The sequence below is a fragment of the Sminthopsis crassicaudata genome, chromosome 1 (assembly GCF_048593235.1).
Source record: "Sminthopsis crassicaudata isolate SCR6 chromosome 1, ASM4859323v1, whole genome shotgun sequence".
Lineage (NCBI taxonomy): Eukaryota > Metazoa > Chordata > Mammalia > Dasyuromorphia > Dasyuridae > Sminthopsis > Sminthopsis crassicaudata.
In genome coordinates, this window is record NC_133617.1 from 459197616 (window position 1) to 459211774 (window position 14159).

Here is a 14159-nt window from a genome sequence, read left to right on the forward strand (position 1 = left end):
AAAGGGGGTGTAGTAAAGGGAAGGAAGTCGTTTCAGAAAAAGGGGAAGGAATGATAAAAAGAGGGAAACTACATCCCAGGAAGAGGCATAGAAAATACACCATATCTGAGGGAACTTAGTGAGGGGGAGAATAATTGTGTGAATCTTACTCTCATCAGGAGAGGCTCAAAGAGTAAATAATTAACATATTTGTTTTGCAGAGAATTTTCTCTCACCTCATTAAAAGGGGGGAGAGGAAAAGGGAAAAGGAAAAGGAGAATAAGTGAAGGGACTTGGAGGGAGGGGGGAGGGATACTAAAAAAAAAAAAGAGGGTTGCACGTCACAAGGGGGGTCTGTAAATTAAATATCGGGGAGGGGGATCAGGGGGGGTCAAGGGAAAAAAGCATAATCTGGGGATAATACGATGGCAGGAAATACAGAATTAGTAATTTTAACTGTAAATGTAAATGGGATGAATGATCCCATCAAACGGAGACGGATAGCAGATTGGATCAAAAAGCAGAACCCTACAATATGTTGTCTACAGGAAACACACTTAAAGCAGGGAGATACATACAGAGTAAAGGTAAAAGGCTGGAACAGAGCCTATTATGCTTCAGGTAAAGCCAAAAAAGCAGGGGTAGCTATCCTTATCTCAGATCAAGCAAAAGCAGAAGTAGATCTCCTTAAAAAAGATAAGGAAGGCAACTATATCCTGCTGAAAGGTAGCATAAATAATGAAGCCATATCAATACTAAACATATATGCACCAAGTGGTATAGCATCTAACTTTCTAAAGGAAAAGTTAAGAGAATTGCAAGAAGAAATAGACAGTAAAACTATAATAGTGGGAGATCTCAACCTAGCACTCTCAGATTTAGACAAATCAAACCACAAAAGAAACAAGAAAGAAATTAAAAAAGTAAATAGAACATCAGAAAAACTAGGTATGATAGACCTTTGGAGAAAACTGAATGGCAATAGAAAGGAATATACTTTCTTCTCAGCAGTTCATGGATCCTATACAAAAATAGACCATATATTAGGACATAAAGATCTCAAAATTAAATGTAGGAAGGTAGAAATAATAAATGCCTTCTTCTCAGATTACAATGCAATAAAAGCTACATTCAGTAAAAAGTTAGGGGTAAATAGACAAAAAAGTAATTGGAAACTGAATAATCTCATCTTAAAGAATGACTGGGTGAAAGAGCAAATTATAGAAACAATTAACAATTTCACCCAAGATAATGACAATGATGAGACATCATACCAAAATCTTTGGGATGCAGCTAAAGCAGTAATAAGGGGAAATTTTATATCTTTAGAGGCTTATTTGAAGAAAATAGAGAAAGAGAAGATTAACGAATTGGGCTTACAACTTAAAAGGCTAGAAAAAACCAAATTATAAACCCCCAACCAAAAATTAAACTCGAAATAAAAAAATTAAAAGGAGAAATCAATAAAATTGAAAGTAAAAAAACTATTGAATTAATAAATAAAACCAAGAGTTGGTTTTATGAAAAAGCCAATAAAATAGATAAACCTTTGGTAAATTTGATCAAAAAAAGAAAGAGGAAAATCAAATTGATAGTCTTACAAATGAAAAGGGGGATCTTTCCACTAATGAAGAGGAAATTAGAGAAATAATAAGGAGTTACTTTGCCCAACTTTATGCCAATAAATTTGATAACTTAAGTGAAATGGATGACTTCCTCCAAAAATATAGGCTCCCTAGATTAACAGAGGAGGAGATAAATTGCTTAAATAGTCCCATTTCAGAAAAAGAAATAGAACAAGCTATTAATCCCACTCCCCAGGAAAAAATCCCCAGGTCCAGATGGATTCACATGTGAATTCTACTAAACATTTAAAGAACAATTAGCCGCAATGTTATATAAATTATGGGAAAAAATAGGGGATGAAGTAGTCCTACCAAACTCCTTTTATGACACAGACATGGTACTGATACCTAAACCAGGTAGAGTGAAAACTGAGAAAGAAAATTATAGACCAATCTCCTTAATGAATATTGATGCTAAAATCGTAAATAAGATATTAGCAAAAAGAATTCAGAAAATCATCTCCAGGATAATACACTATGATCAAGTAGGATTTATTCCAGGAATGCAGGGCTGGTTTAATATTAGGAAAACTATTAATATAATTGACCATATTAATAATCAAATTAATAAGAACCATATGATCATCTCAATAGATGCAGAAAAAGCATTTGACAAAATCCAACATCCATTCCTACTAAAAACTCTTGAGAGTATAGGAATAAATGGACTATTCCTTAGAATAATCAGGAGCATATATTTAAGACCTTCAGTAAGCATAATATGCAATAGAAATAAACTGCAACCTTTCCCACTAAGATCAGGAGTGAAACAAGGTTGCCCACTATCACCATTACTATTCAATATAGTACTAGAATCGCTAGCCTCGGCAATAAGAGCCGAGAAAGAGATTCAAGGAATTAGAGTAGGAAATGAGGAAATCAAACTATCACTTTTTGCAGATGACATGATGGTATACTTAGAGAACCCCAAAGACTCTGCTAAAAAGCTACTAGAAATAATTCAAAATTTCAGCAAAGTGGCAGGATACAAAATAAATCCACATAAATCCTCGGCATTTTTATATATCACTAACAAAATGCAACAGCAAGAGATACAAAGTGAAATTCCATTCCAAACAAATGTTGAGAATATAAAGTATTTGGGAATCCATCTACCAAAGAAAAGTCAGGAATTATATGAGAAAAATTACAAAACACTTGCCACAAAAATAAAATCAGATTCAAATAATTGGAAAGACATTCAATGCTCTTGAATAGGCCGAGCGAATATAATAAAGATGACAATACTCTCCAAACTAATCTATTTATTTAGTGGTATACCAATCAGACTCCCAAGAAACTATTTCAATGACCTGGAAAAAATAACAACAAAATTCATATGGAAGAATAAAAGGTCGAGAATTGCAAGGGAACTAATGAAATAAAACTCAGAGGAAGGTGGTCTAAGTGTACCTGATCTAAAGCTATATTATATAGCAGCAGTCACCAAAACCATTTGGTATTGGCTAAGAAATAGACCGGTAGATCAGTGGAACAGATTAGATACAAAGGACAAAAAAGGGTACATCTATAGCAATCTAATCTTTGACAAACCCAAAGATACCAACATTAGGGATAAAAATTCATTATTTGGAAAAAACATTTGGGAAAACTGGAAATTAGTATGGCAGAAATTAGATATGGATCCACACTTAACACCATATACCAAGATAAGATCAAAATGGGTCCAAGATTTAGGCATAAAGAGGGAGATAATAAATAGATTAGAGGAACAGAGGATAGTCTACCTCTCAGACCTGTGGAGGAGGAAGGAATTTATGACCAGAGGAGAACTAGAGATCATTATTGATCACAAAATAGAAGATTTTGATTACATCAAACTAAAAAGTTTCTGTACAAATAATACTAATGCAAACAAGATTAGAAGGGAAGTAACAAATTGGGAAAATATTTTTAAAAACAAAGGTTCTGACAAAGGTCTCATTTCCAAAATATATAGAGAACTGACCCTAATTTATAAGAAACTGAACCATTCTCCAATTGATACATGGTCAAAGGATATGAACAGACAATTCTCAGAGGAAGAAATTGAAACTATATCCACTCACATGAAAGAGTGTTCCAAATCACTACTCATCAGAGAAATGCAAATTAAGACCACTCTGAGATACCACTACACACCTGTCAGATTGGCTAAGATGACAGGAACAAATAATGATGAATGTTGGAGGGGATGTGGGGAAACTGGGACACTAATACATTGCTGGTGGAGTTGCGAAAGAATACAGCCATTCTGGGGAGCAATCTGGAATTATGCCCAAAAAGTTATCAAACTGTGCATACCCTTTGACCCAGCAGCGCTACTACTGGGATTATATCCCAAAGAAATACTAAAGAGCGGAAAGAGACCTATATGTGCCAAAATGTTTGTGGCAGCTCTTTTTGTTGTAGCTAGAAACTGGAAGATGAATGGATGTCCATCAGTTGGAGAATGGTTGGGTAAATTGTGGTATATGAAGGTTATGGAATATTATTGCTCGGTAAGAAATGACCAGCAGGAGGAATATAGAGAGGCCTGGAGAGACTTAAATCAACTGATGTTGAGTGAAATGAGCAGAACCAGAAGATCACTGTACACTTCAACAACAATACTGTATGAGGATGTATTCTGATGGAAGTGGAAATCTTCAACATAAAGAAGATCCAACTCACTTCCAGTTGATCAATGATGGACAGAGGTAGCTACACCCAGAGAAGAAACACTGGGAGGGGAATGTAAATTGTTAGCACTAATATCTGTCTGCCCAGGTTGCATGTACCTTCGGATTCTAATGTTTATTGTGCAACAAGAAAATGATATTCACACACATGTATTGTACCTAGACTATATTGTAACACATGTAAAATGTATGGTATTGCCTGTCGTCGGGGGGAGGGAATAGAGGGAGGGGGGTAATTTGGAAAAATGAATATAAGGGATAATATTATAAAATATATATATATATATATATATATATATATATATATATATATATATATATATATATATAAAAAGACTGAGTGAACTTGAAATAAATGGACTCCATATTTGACCATCCAAAAAAAAAAAAAAAAAAAAAAAAAAAAACTATTGAATTAATAAATAAAACCAAGAGTTGGTTTTATGAAAAAGCCAATAAAATAGATAAACCTTTGGTAAATTTGATCAAAAAAAGAAAGAGGAAAATCAAATTGATAGTCTTACAAATGAAAAGGGGGATCTTTCCACTAATGAAGAGGAAATTAGAGAAATAATAAGGAGTTACTTTGCCCAACTTTATGCCAATAAATTTGATAACTTAAGTGAAATGGATGACTTCCTCCAAAAATATAGGCTCCCTAGATTAACAGAGGAGGAGATAAATTGCTTAAATAGTCCCATTTCAGAAAAAGAAATAGAACAAGCTATTAATCCCACTCCCCAGGAAAAAATCCCCAGGTCCAGATGGATTCACATGTGAATTCTACTAAACATTTAAAGAACAATTAGCCGCAATGTTATATAAATTATGGGAAAAAATAGGGGATGAAGTAGTCCTACCAAACTCCTTTTATGACACAGACATGGTACTGATACCTAAACCAGGTAGAGTGAAAACTGAGAAAGAAAATTATAGACCAATCTCCTTAATGAATATTGATGCTAAAATCGTAAATAAGATATTAGCAAAAAGAATTCAGAAAATCATCTCCAGGATAATACACTATGATCAAGTAGGATTTATTCCAGGAATGCAGGGCTGGTTTAATATTAGGAAAACTATTAATATAATTGACCATATTAATAATCAAATTAATAAGAACCATATGATCATCTCAATAGATGCAGAAAAAGCATTTGACAAAATCCAACATCCATTCCTACTAAAAACTCTTGAGAGTATAGGAATAAATGGACTATTCCTTAGAATAATCAGGAGCATATATTTAAGACCTTCAGTAAGCATAATATGCAATAGAAATAAACTGCAACCTTTCCCACTAAGATCAGGAGTGAAACAAGGTTGCCCACTATCACCATTACTATTCAATATAGTACTAGAATCGCTAGCCTCGGCAATAAGAGCCGAGAAAGAGATTCAAGGAATTAGAGTAGGAAATGAGGAAATCAAACTATCACTTTTTGCAGATGACATGATGGTATACTTAGAGAACCCCAAAGACTCTGCTAAAAAGCTACTAGAAATAATTCAAAATTTCAGCAAAGTGGCAGGATACAAAATAAATCCACATAAATCCTCGGCATTTTTATATATCACTAACAAAATGCAACAGCAAGAGATACAAAGAGAAATTCCATTCCAAACAAATGTTGAGAATATAAAGTATTTGGGAATCCATCTACCAAAGAAAAGTCAGGAATTATATGAGAAAAATTACAAAACACTTGCCACAAAAATAAAATCAGATTCAAATAATTGGAAAGACATTCAATGCTCTTGAATAGGCCGAGCGAATATAATAAAGATGACAATACTCTCCAAACTAATCTATTTATTTAGTGGTATACCAATCAGACTCCCAAGAAACTATTTCAATGACCTGGAAAAAATAACAACAAAATTCATATGGAAGAATAAAAGGTCGAGAATTGCAAGGGAACTAATGAAATAAAACTCAGAGGAAGGTGGTCTAAGTGTACCTGATCTAAAGCTATATTATATAGCAGCAGTCACCAAAACCATTTGGTATTGGCTAAGAAATAGACCGGTAGATCAGTGGAACAGATTAGATACAAAGGACAAAAAAGGGTACATCTATAGCAATCTAATCTTTGACAAACCCAAAGATACCAACATTAGGGATAAAAATTCATTATTTGGAAAAAACATTTGGGAAAACTGGAAATTAGTATGGCAGAAATTAGATATGGATCCACACTTAACACCATATACCAAGATAAGATCAAAACGGGTCCAAGATTTAGGCATAAAGAGGGAGATAATAAATAGATTAGAGGAACAGAGGATAGTCTACCTCTCAGACCTGTGGAGGAGGAAGGAATTTATGACCAGAGGAGAACTAGAGATCATTATTGATCACAAAATAGAAGATTTTGATTACATCAAACTAAAAAGTTTCTGTACAAATAATACTGATGCAAACAAGATTAGAAGGGAAGTAACAAATTGGGAAAATATTTTTAAAAACAAAGGTTCTGACAAAGGTCTCATTTCCAAAATATATAGAGAACTGACCCTAATTTATAAGAAACTGAACCATTCTCCAATTGATACATGGTCAAAGGATATGAACAGACAATTCTCAGAGGAAGAAATTGAAACTATATCCACTCACATGAAAGAGTGTTCCAAATCACTACTCATCAGAGAAATGCAAATTAAGACCACTCTGAGATACCACTACACACCTGTCAGATTGGCTAAGATGACAGGAACAAATAATGATGAATGTTGGAGGGGATGTGGGGAAACTGGGACACTAATACATTGCTGGTGGAGTTGCGAAAGAATACAGCCATTCTGGGGAGCAATCTGGAATTATGCCCAAAAAGTTATCAAACTGTGCATACCCTTTGACCCAGCAGCGCTACTACTGGGATTATATCCCAAAGAAATACTAAAGAGCGGAAAGAGACCTATATGTGCCAAAATGTTTGTGGCAGCTCTTTTTGTTGTAGCTAGAAACTGGAAGATGAATGGATGTCCATCAGTTGGAGAATGGTTGGGTAAATTGTGGTATATGAAGGTTATGGAATATTATTGCTCGGTAAGAAATGACCAGCAGGAGGAATATAGAGAGGCCTGGAGACACTTAAATCAACTGATGTTGAGTGAAATGAGCAGAACCAGAAGATCACTGTACACTTCAACAACAATACTGTATGAGGATGTATTCTGATGGAAGTGGAAATCTTCAACATAAAGAAGATCCAACTCACTTCCAGTTGATCAATGATGGACAGAGGTAGCTACACCCAGAGAAGAAACACTGGGAGGGGAATGTAAATTGTTAGCACTAATATCTGTCTGCCCAGGTTGCATGTACCTTCAGATTCTAATGTTTATTGTGCAACAAGAAAATGATATTCACACACATGTATTGTACCTAGACTATATTGTAACACATGTAAAATGTATGGTATTGCCTGTCGTCGGGGGGAGGGAATAGAGGGAGGGGGGGTAATTTGGAAAAATGAATATAAGGGATAATATTATAAAATATATATATATATATATATATATATATATATATATATATATATATATAAAAAGACTGAGTGAACTTGAAATAAATGGACTCCATATTTGACCATCCAAAAAAAAAAAAAAAAAAAAAACAAACTATTGAATTAATAAATAAAACCAAGAGTTGGTTTTATGAAAAAGCCAATAAAATAGATAAACCTTTGGTAAATTTGATCAAAAAAAGAAAGAGGAAAATCAAATTGATAGTCTTACAAATGAAAAGGGGGATCTTTCCACTAATGAAGAGGAAATTAGAGAAATAATAAGGAGTTACTTTGCCCAACTTTATGCCAATAAATTTGATAACTTAAGTGAAATGGATGACTTCCTCCAAAAATATAGGCTCCCTAGATTAACAGAGGAGGAGATAAATTGCTTAAATAGTCCCATTTCAGAAAAAGAAATAGAACAAGCTATTAATCCCACTCCCCAGGAAAAAATCCCCAGGTCCAGATGGATTCACATGTGAATTCTACTAAACATTTAAAGAACAATTAGCCGCAATGTTATATAAATTATGGGAAAAAATAGGGGATGAAGTAGTCCTACCAAACTCCTTTTATGACACAGACATGGTACTGATACCTAAACCAGGTGGAGTGAAAACTGAGAAAGAAAATTATAGACCAATCTCCTTAATGAATATTGATGCTAAAATCGTAAATAAGATATTAGCAAAAAGAATTCAGAAAATCATCTCCAGGATAATACACTATGATCAAGTAGGATTTATTCCAGGAATGCAGGGCTGGTTTAATATTAGGAAAACTATTAATATAATTGACCATATTAATAATCAAATTAATAAGAACCATATGATCATCTCAATAGATGCAGAAAAAGCATTTGACAAAATCCAACATCCATTCCTACTAAAAACTCTTGAGAGTATAGGAATAAATGGACTATTCCTTAGAATAATCAGGAGCATATATTTAAGACCTTCAGTAAGCATAATATGCAATAGAAATAAACTGCAACCTTTTCCACTAAGATCAGGAGTGAAACAAGGTTGCCCACTATCACCATTACTATTCAATATAGTACTAGAATCGCTAGCCTCGGCAATAAGAGCCGAGAAAGAGATTCAAGGAATTAGAGTAGGAAATGAGGAAATCAAACTATCACTTTTTGCAGATGACATGATGGTATACTTAGAGAACCCCAAAGACTCTGCTAAAAAGCTACTAGAAATAATTCAAAATTTCAGCAAAGTGGCAGGATACAAAATAAATCCACATAAATCCTCGGCATTTTTATATATCACTAACAAAATGCAACAGCAAGAGATACAAAGAGAAATTCCATTCCAAACAAATGTTGAGAATATAAAGTATTTGGGAATCCATCTACCAAAGAAAAGTCAGGAATTATATGAGAAAAATTACAAAACACTTGCCACAAAAATAAAATCAGATTCAAATAATTGGAAAGACATTCAATGCTCTTGAATAGGCCGAGCGAATATAATAAAGATGACAATACTCTCCAAACTAATCTATTTATTTAGTGGTATACCAATCAGACTCCCAAGAAACTATTTCAATGACCTGGAAAAAATAACAACAAAATTCATATGGAAGAATAAAAGGTCGAGAATTGCAAGGGAACTAATGAAATAAAACTCAGAGGAAGGTGGTCTAAGTGTACCTGATCTAAAGCTATATTATATAGCAGCAGTCACCAAAACCATTTGGTATTGGCTAAGAAATAGACCGGTAGATCAGTGGAACAGATTAGATACAAAGGACAAAAAAGGGTACATCTATAGCAATCTAATCTTTGACAAACCCAAAGATACCAACATTAGGGATAAAAATTCATTATTTGGAAAAAACATTTGGGAAAACTGGAAATTAGTATGGCAGAAATTAGATATGGATCCACACTTAACACCATATACCAAGATAAGATCAAAACGGGTCCAAGATTTAGGCATAAAGAGGGAGATAATAAATAGATTAGAGGAACAGAGGATAGTCTACCTCTCAGACCTGTGGAGGAGGAAGGAATTTATGACCAGAGGAGAACTAGAGATCATTATTGATCACAAAATAGAAGATTTTGATTACATCAAACTAAAAAGTTTCTGTACAAATAATACTGATGCAAACAAGATTAGAAGGGAAGTAACAAATTGGGAAAATATTTTTAAAAACAAAGGTTCTGACAAAGGTCTCATTTCCAAAATATATAGAGAACTGACCCTAATTTATAAGAAACTGAACCATTCTCCAATTGATACATGGTCAAAGGATATGAACAGACAATTCTCAGAGGAAGAAATTGAAACTATATCCACTCACATGAAAGAGTGTTCCAAATCACTACTGATCAGAGAAATGCAAATTAAGACCACTCTGAGATACCACTACACACCTGTCAGATTGGCTAAGATGACAGGAACAAATAATGATGAATGTTGGAGGGGATGTGGGGAAACTGGGACACTAATACATTGCTGGTGGAGTTGCGAAAGAATACAGCCATTCTGGGGAGCAATCTGGAATTATGCCCAAAAAGTTATCAAACTGTGCATACCCTTTGACCCAGCAGCGCTACTACTGGGCTTATATCCCAAAGAAATACTAAAGAGTGGAAAGAGACATATATGTGCCAAAATGTTTGTGACAGCTCTTTTTGTTGTAGCTAGAAACTGGAAGATGAATGGATGTCCATCAGTTGGAGAATGGTTGGGTAAATTATGGCATATGAAGGTTATGGAATATTATTGTTCTGTAAGAAATGACCAGCAGGAGGAATACAGAGAGGCCTGAAGAGACTTAAATCAACTGATGCTGAGTGAAATGAGCAGAACCAGAAGATCACTGTACACTTCAACAACAATACTGTATGAGGATGTATTCTGATGGAATTGGAAATCTTCAACATAAAGAAGATCCAACTCACTTCCAATTGATCAATGATGGACAGAGGTACCTACACCCAGAGAAGAAACACTGGGAAGTGAATGTAAATTGTTAGCACCAATATCTGTCTGCCCAGGTTGCATGTACCTTCAGAATCTAATGTTTTTTGTGCAACAAGAATATGATATTCACACACATGTATTGTATCTAGACTATATTGTAACACATGTAAAATGTGTGGGATTGCCTGTCATCGGGAGGAGGGAATAGAGGGAGCGGGGGATAATTTGGGAAAATGAATACAAGGGATAATATTAAAATAAAAAAATAAAAAAAAGAATAAGACACAATTCTATACACAACTGAATGTGTATTTTCTCTGAGAAATCCAGAATAAGAGTCAAGCATTGTGCACAACATTCCCATACTGTTTTAGAGCTAATTTGGGGGACTTGTACTTTTAAAGTTCTTTTTACATTGTATTATTGAAGGAGAAATATCTACAACGTTGTCTTGTTCTATGATCTCTTCTGTGAGGAACACAGGCAGATTTTTCTGCTTAGTACTGTACAAAGTGAATAAAAATAATCTCTAAAATATGCAAAAAAACAAACAAACAAACAAAAAAAAAACAAAGGAGGCACCCACAGTAATCCTTCATCAAGGAAAAGAAACCTCCTCCCAGAGAAGGATTACAATTGAGATTCGACAGGACTTTAGTAAGTATGTAAATATAATTTGTGATTTGGCTTATTCAGTAGATGTGGAACATAGAATTGCCACTGCCCAAATAAAATTTGTAGTTTTTAATATATATTCTCAGCTCTTTAAAGAACTTCAAGAGCAAGTGAGAAGGTACTCAGGTAACTATTATGTCTTGCATGTTCATTTTCATAGTGTACTTTCAAATCCTATCTTTTATCATCAGGGTGCTAGAGCTTTACATTAGCAAATTGTGTTAACTAAAGAGGAAGCTAAGAGCATAGCAAAAGATACCTTTTCACTCTCCTATGCTCCCTCCAGGAAAACACCCTTGTGGTTTGAGATCTAATGCTTTAAGGCAAATAGACATCACTCATGTTAAGAGGCCGCATTCTCAATTCTTTATGGCTTCATTGCAATCAGGAGAAGCAGTTAGGCAGATGATCAGCCCTCTTTCCATTGTAGGGATAACACATGCACTTAAGACAGGTAATCTATTAACTTATAGATTTTCTGCCTTAGGTCCTTTTGCATTGACTTTGGCATTACCCATTCCACTGACATCCCATTTAACTCTACTGGCCAAGCCATCATTGGACAGACTATTTACACCCCCAAGATGTTCCAGTTCCCACAAAAGAAGGGAATTTTGGGATTTGCAAGATATATGTGGCAATATATACATGTAATTGCCTGCAATTTTCAAATTCTTTGGATTTTACCCCAGCAATGCACTTCTGTCACATGCAGAAAGTGCAGCTAACTAACAAGTTGACTGACAAGGACAAGAACTCTCTCTCCACAGTGATGTGGAAGGGTTTGGATGGCATCTGGAAGGTCCCAGGTTAGGTCAGTGTTTGGGGCCCCAGGTACGTTTTTGTCATGCCAGATGCAGACCCAACAGCAGAGAAGTGGATAACAATCAGAAACATCTGTGACATAGAAATCCAAGAAGAGGACCAGATGATGGCCCTGAGGGATTAGCCAGATGTCAGCAGCCCTCCAGACACTGATGACAGCCATGTCCCTCCTGATTATGACACCAGAGACAGCAGATACAGCTCCAGTGTAGCAGCTGAATTGGACTGTCTTGGTTGATGTGCAATACAAACAGATTGATAACTGGACAATGGGCTTGTGCACTTCTCCCATGCCTACTTGCTATTCATAGGGTGGCCTGGGTAGATGCTTTATATCAATGTGTCCAGAGTTTATAGATTATGCCTCTAAATTAGTGGGTGAAAAAACAACATGCCCACCTGCCAAAGTTAATGAAGCAATGCTACAAGATATGACTTTGTCTGTATATACTTTCCTCTGTGCCTTTCTTATACCAAAAGGTGTATACAATTGAAACTACAGACTTGTGACATCCTATCTCACTGACATTTTATCTCCTTGACATCCTACCTCCTTGAGTGCAACTTTATTGAATGGGTTGAACACCATGTTATCCCTGCTTAGTTTTGGCCACTGTTGGGCCTAGTTCTTAGTGTCATACTTTTGTTTTCCTTTGTTCTGTTATATACACTTTGTAATCTCATTGATCAAGGAAGCTATTGTTGATGCTAAAGTTAGCTTTACAAAACAAAGGAATTGTTAGGGTTGGGTCTCCTTCAGTGTACCAGGAAGTAAACAAGCAACTAATGCCTGTTATTATTAGCTTGTTTATCTTAAGTGATTTCTGTGAGTAAACAAGGACTGCCTTGTGAGCAGGAACTCTGGACACATTGAGATTGCATCATTAATGGGAGGTGACTCCTTCTCTGATTGGCTGTGTGTGTGAGACCTCATAGACCCTATTTAAACAGTGGAGAGGAGGAAGTCTCTCTCTTTGACTTGATATTTATTTGGGAGTCAGCAGTTCAGCTAATCAGGATGTGAACATGTGAATAAAAGACCTTGAACTTGCACATGGCTGTTCTCTAGCATTCTACTATATATCTAAACCATTGTTCTTATAAAACAATGGCCAGAGATCTCCGAGGATCTCAGGCAGAGGTAAGCTTGGTAAAACTTATTTAAGCACTGCAAAAGACAGTGACCAGAGATTTCTCTGAGAGCCTGGGAATTAGGAGAGACTGGCAATAGTAAATGCAGAGTGATACAAGGGTGTTCACAAATGAAGTGAATGCCTAGAGCAATCATTTACAGTCTGTTTTTAGGGCATGGGAGGTTTTCCAAGCTTCCTTTACAAACAGTGGCTTCCTCTTAAGTGGTCATGGCTGTGCTGGGTCAATGTGGACTCACTCCTGGTGCTGGGTGGGCATGGCCAAGCCCCATGATATTCTGCCAGTTTGGGGTTCACTATTGATCTTTTGTGTTTGTGTTGGACGTTTTATAACTTCTCTGATGACATATTGGATTGTAACCAATGGAGACTGTAGTTTCCTGTAGAGTCTGCCCTTTAGATTCTCCAATATGTAGACAGTGCCAACCTGCAGAGTCCACACTGCCCCACTATTCTGTGCTATCTGCACTGGTATTTGTGCTCAGCTGCTTGTGCCTGGCTGCCTCCATCCTGTTTCCAATTGAAACAGATATTTTCTGGCAATCTTTGAAATTATCTTCTGCAAATAATTTGTTGCACTCCCAATATTTGTGTATTCTGTTGGTCCAGAGCTAATTCATGGGTTGGATTTGCCAATTAGTCTGAGAATTGTAGGAGAAGGTCAAAAAGAAACATGTGTCATCTCCACCATCTTGGCTCCACCCTCAGAAGTGTCTCTGTAGTGTTTTTATATGAATTGATATTGCATTTGTCAAATGAAGTT

The 14159-nt window shown here is 35.5% G+C and overlaps 1 pseudogene; it reads left to right on the forward strand.

Annotated features, from left to right (window-relative positions):
• Window positions 1-13353: 13353 nt before the first annotated feature.
• LOC141550436 (geminin pseudogene) overlaps window positions 13354-14159 on the forward strand; it is a 128008-nt pseudogene continuing 127202 nt past the window's right edge.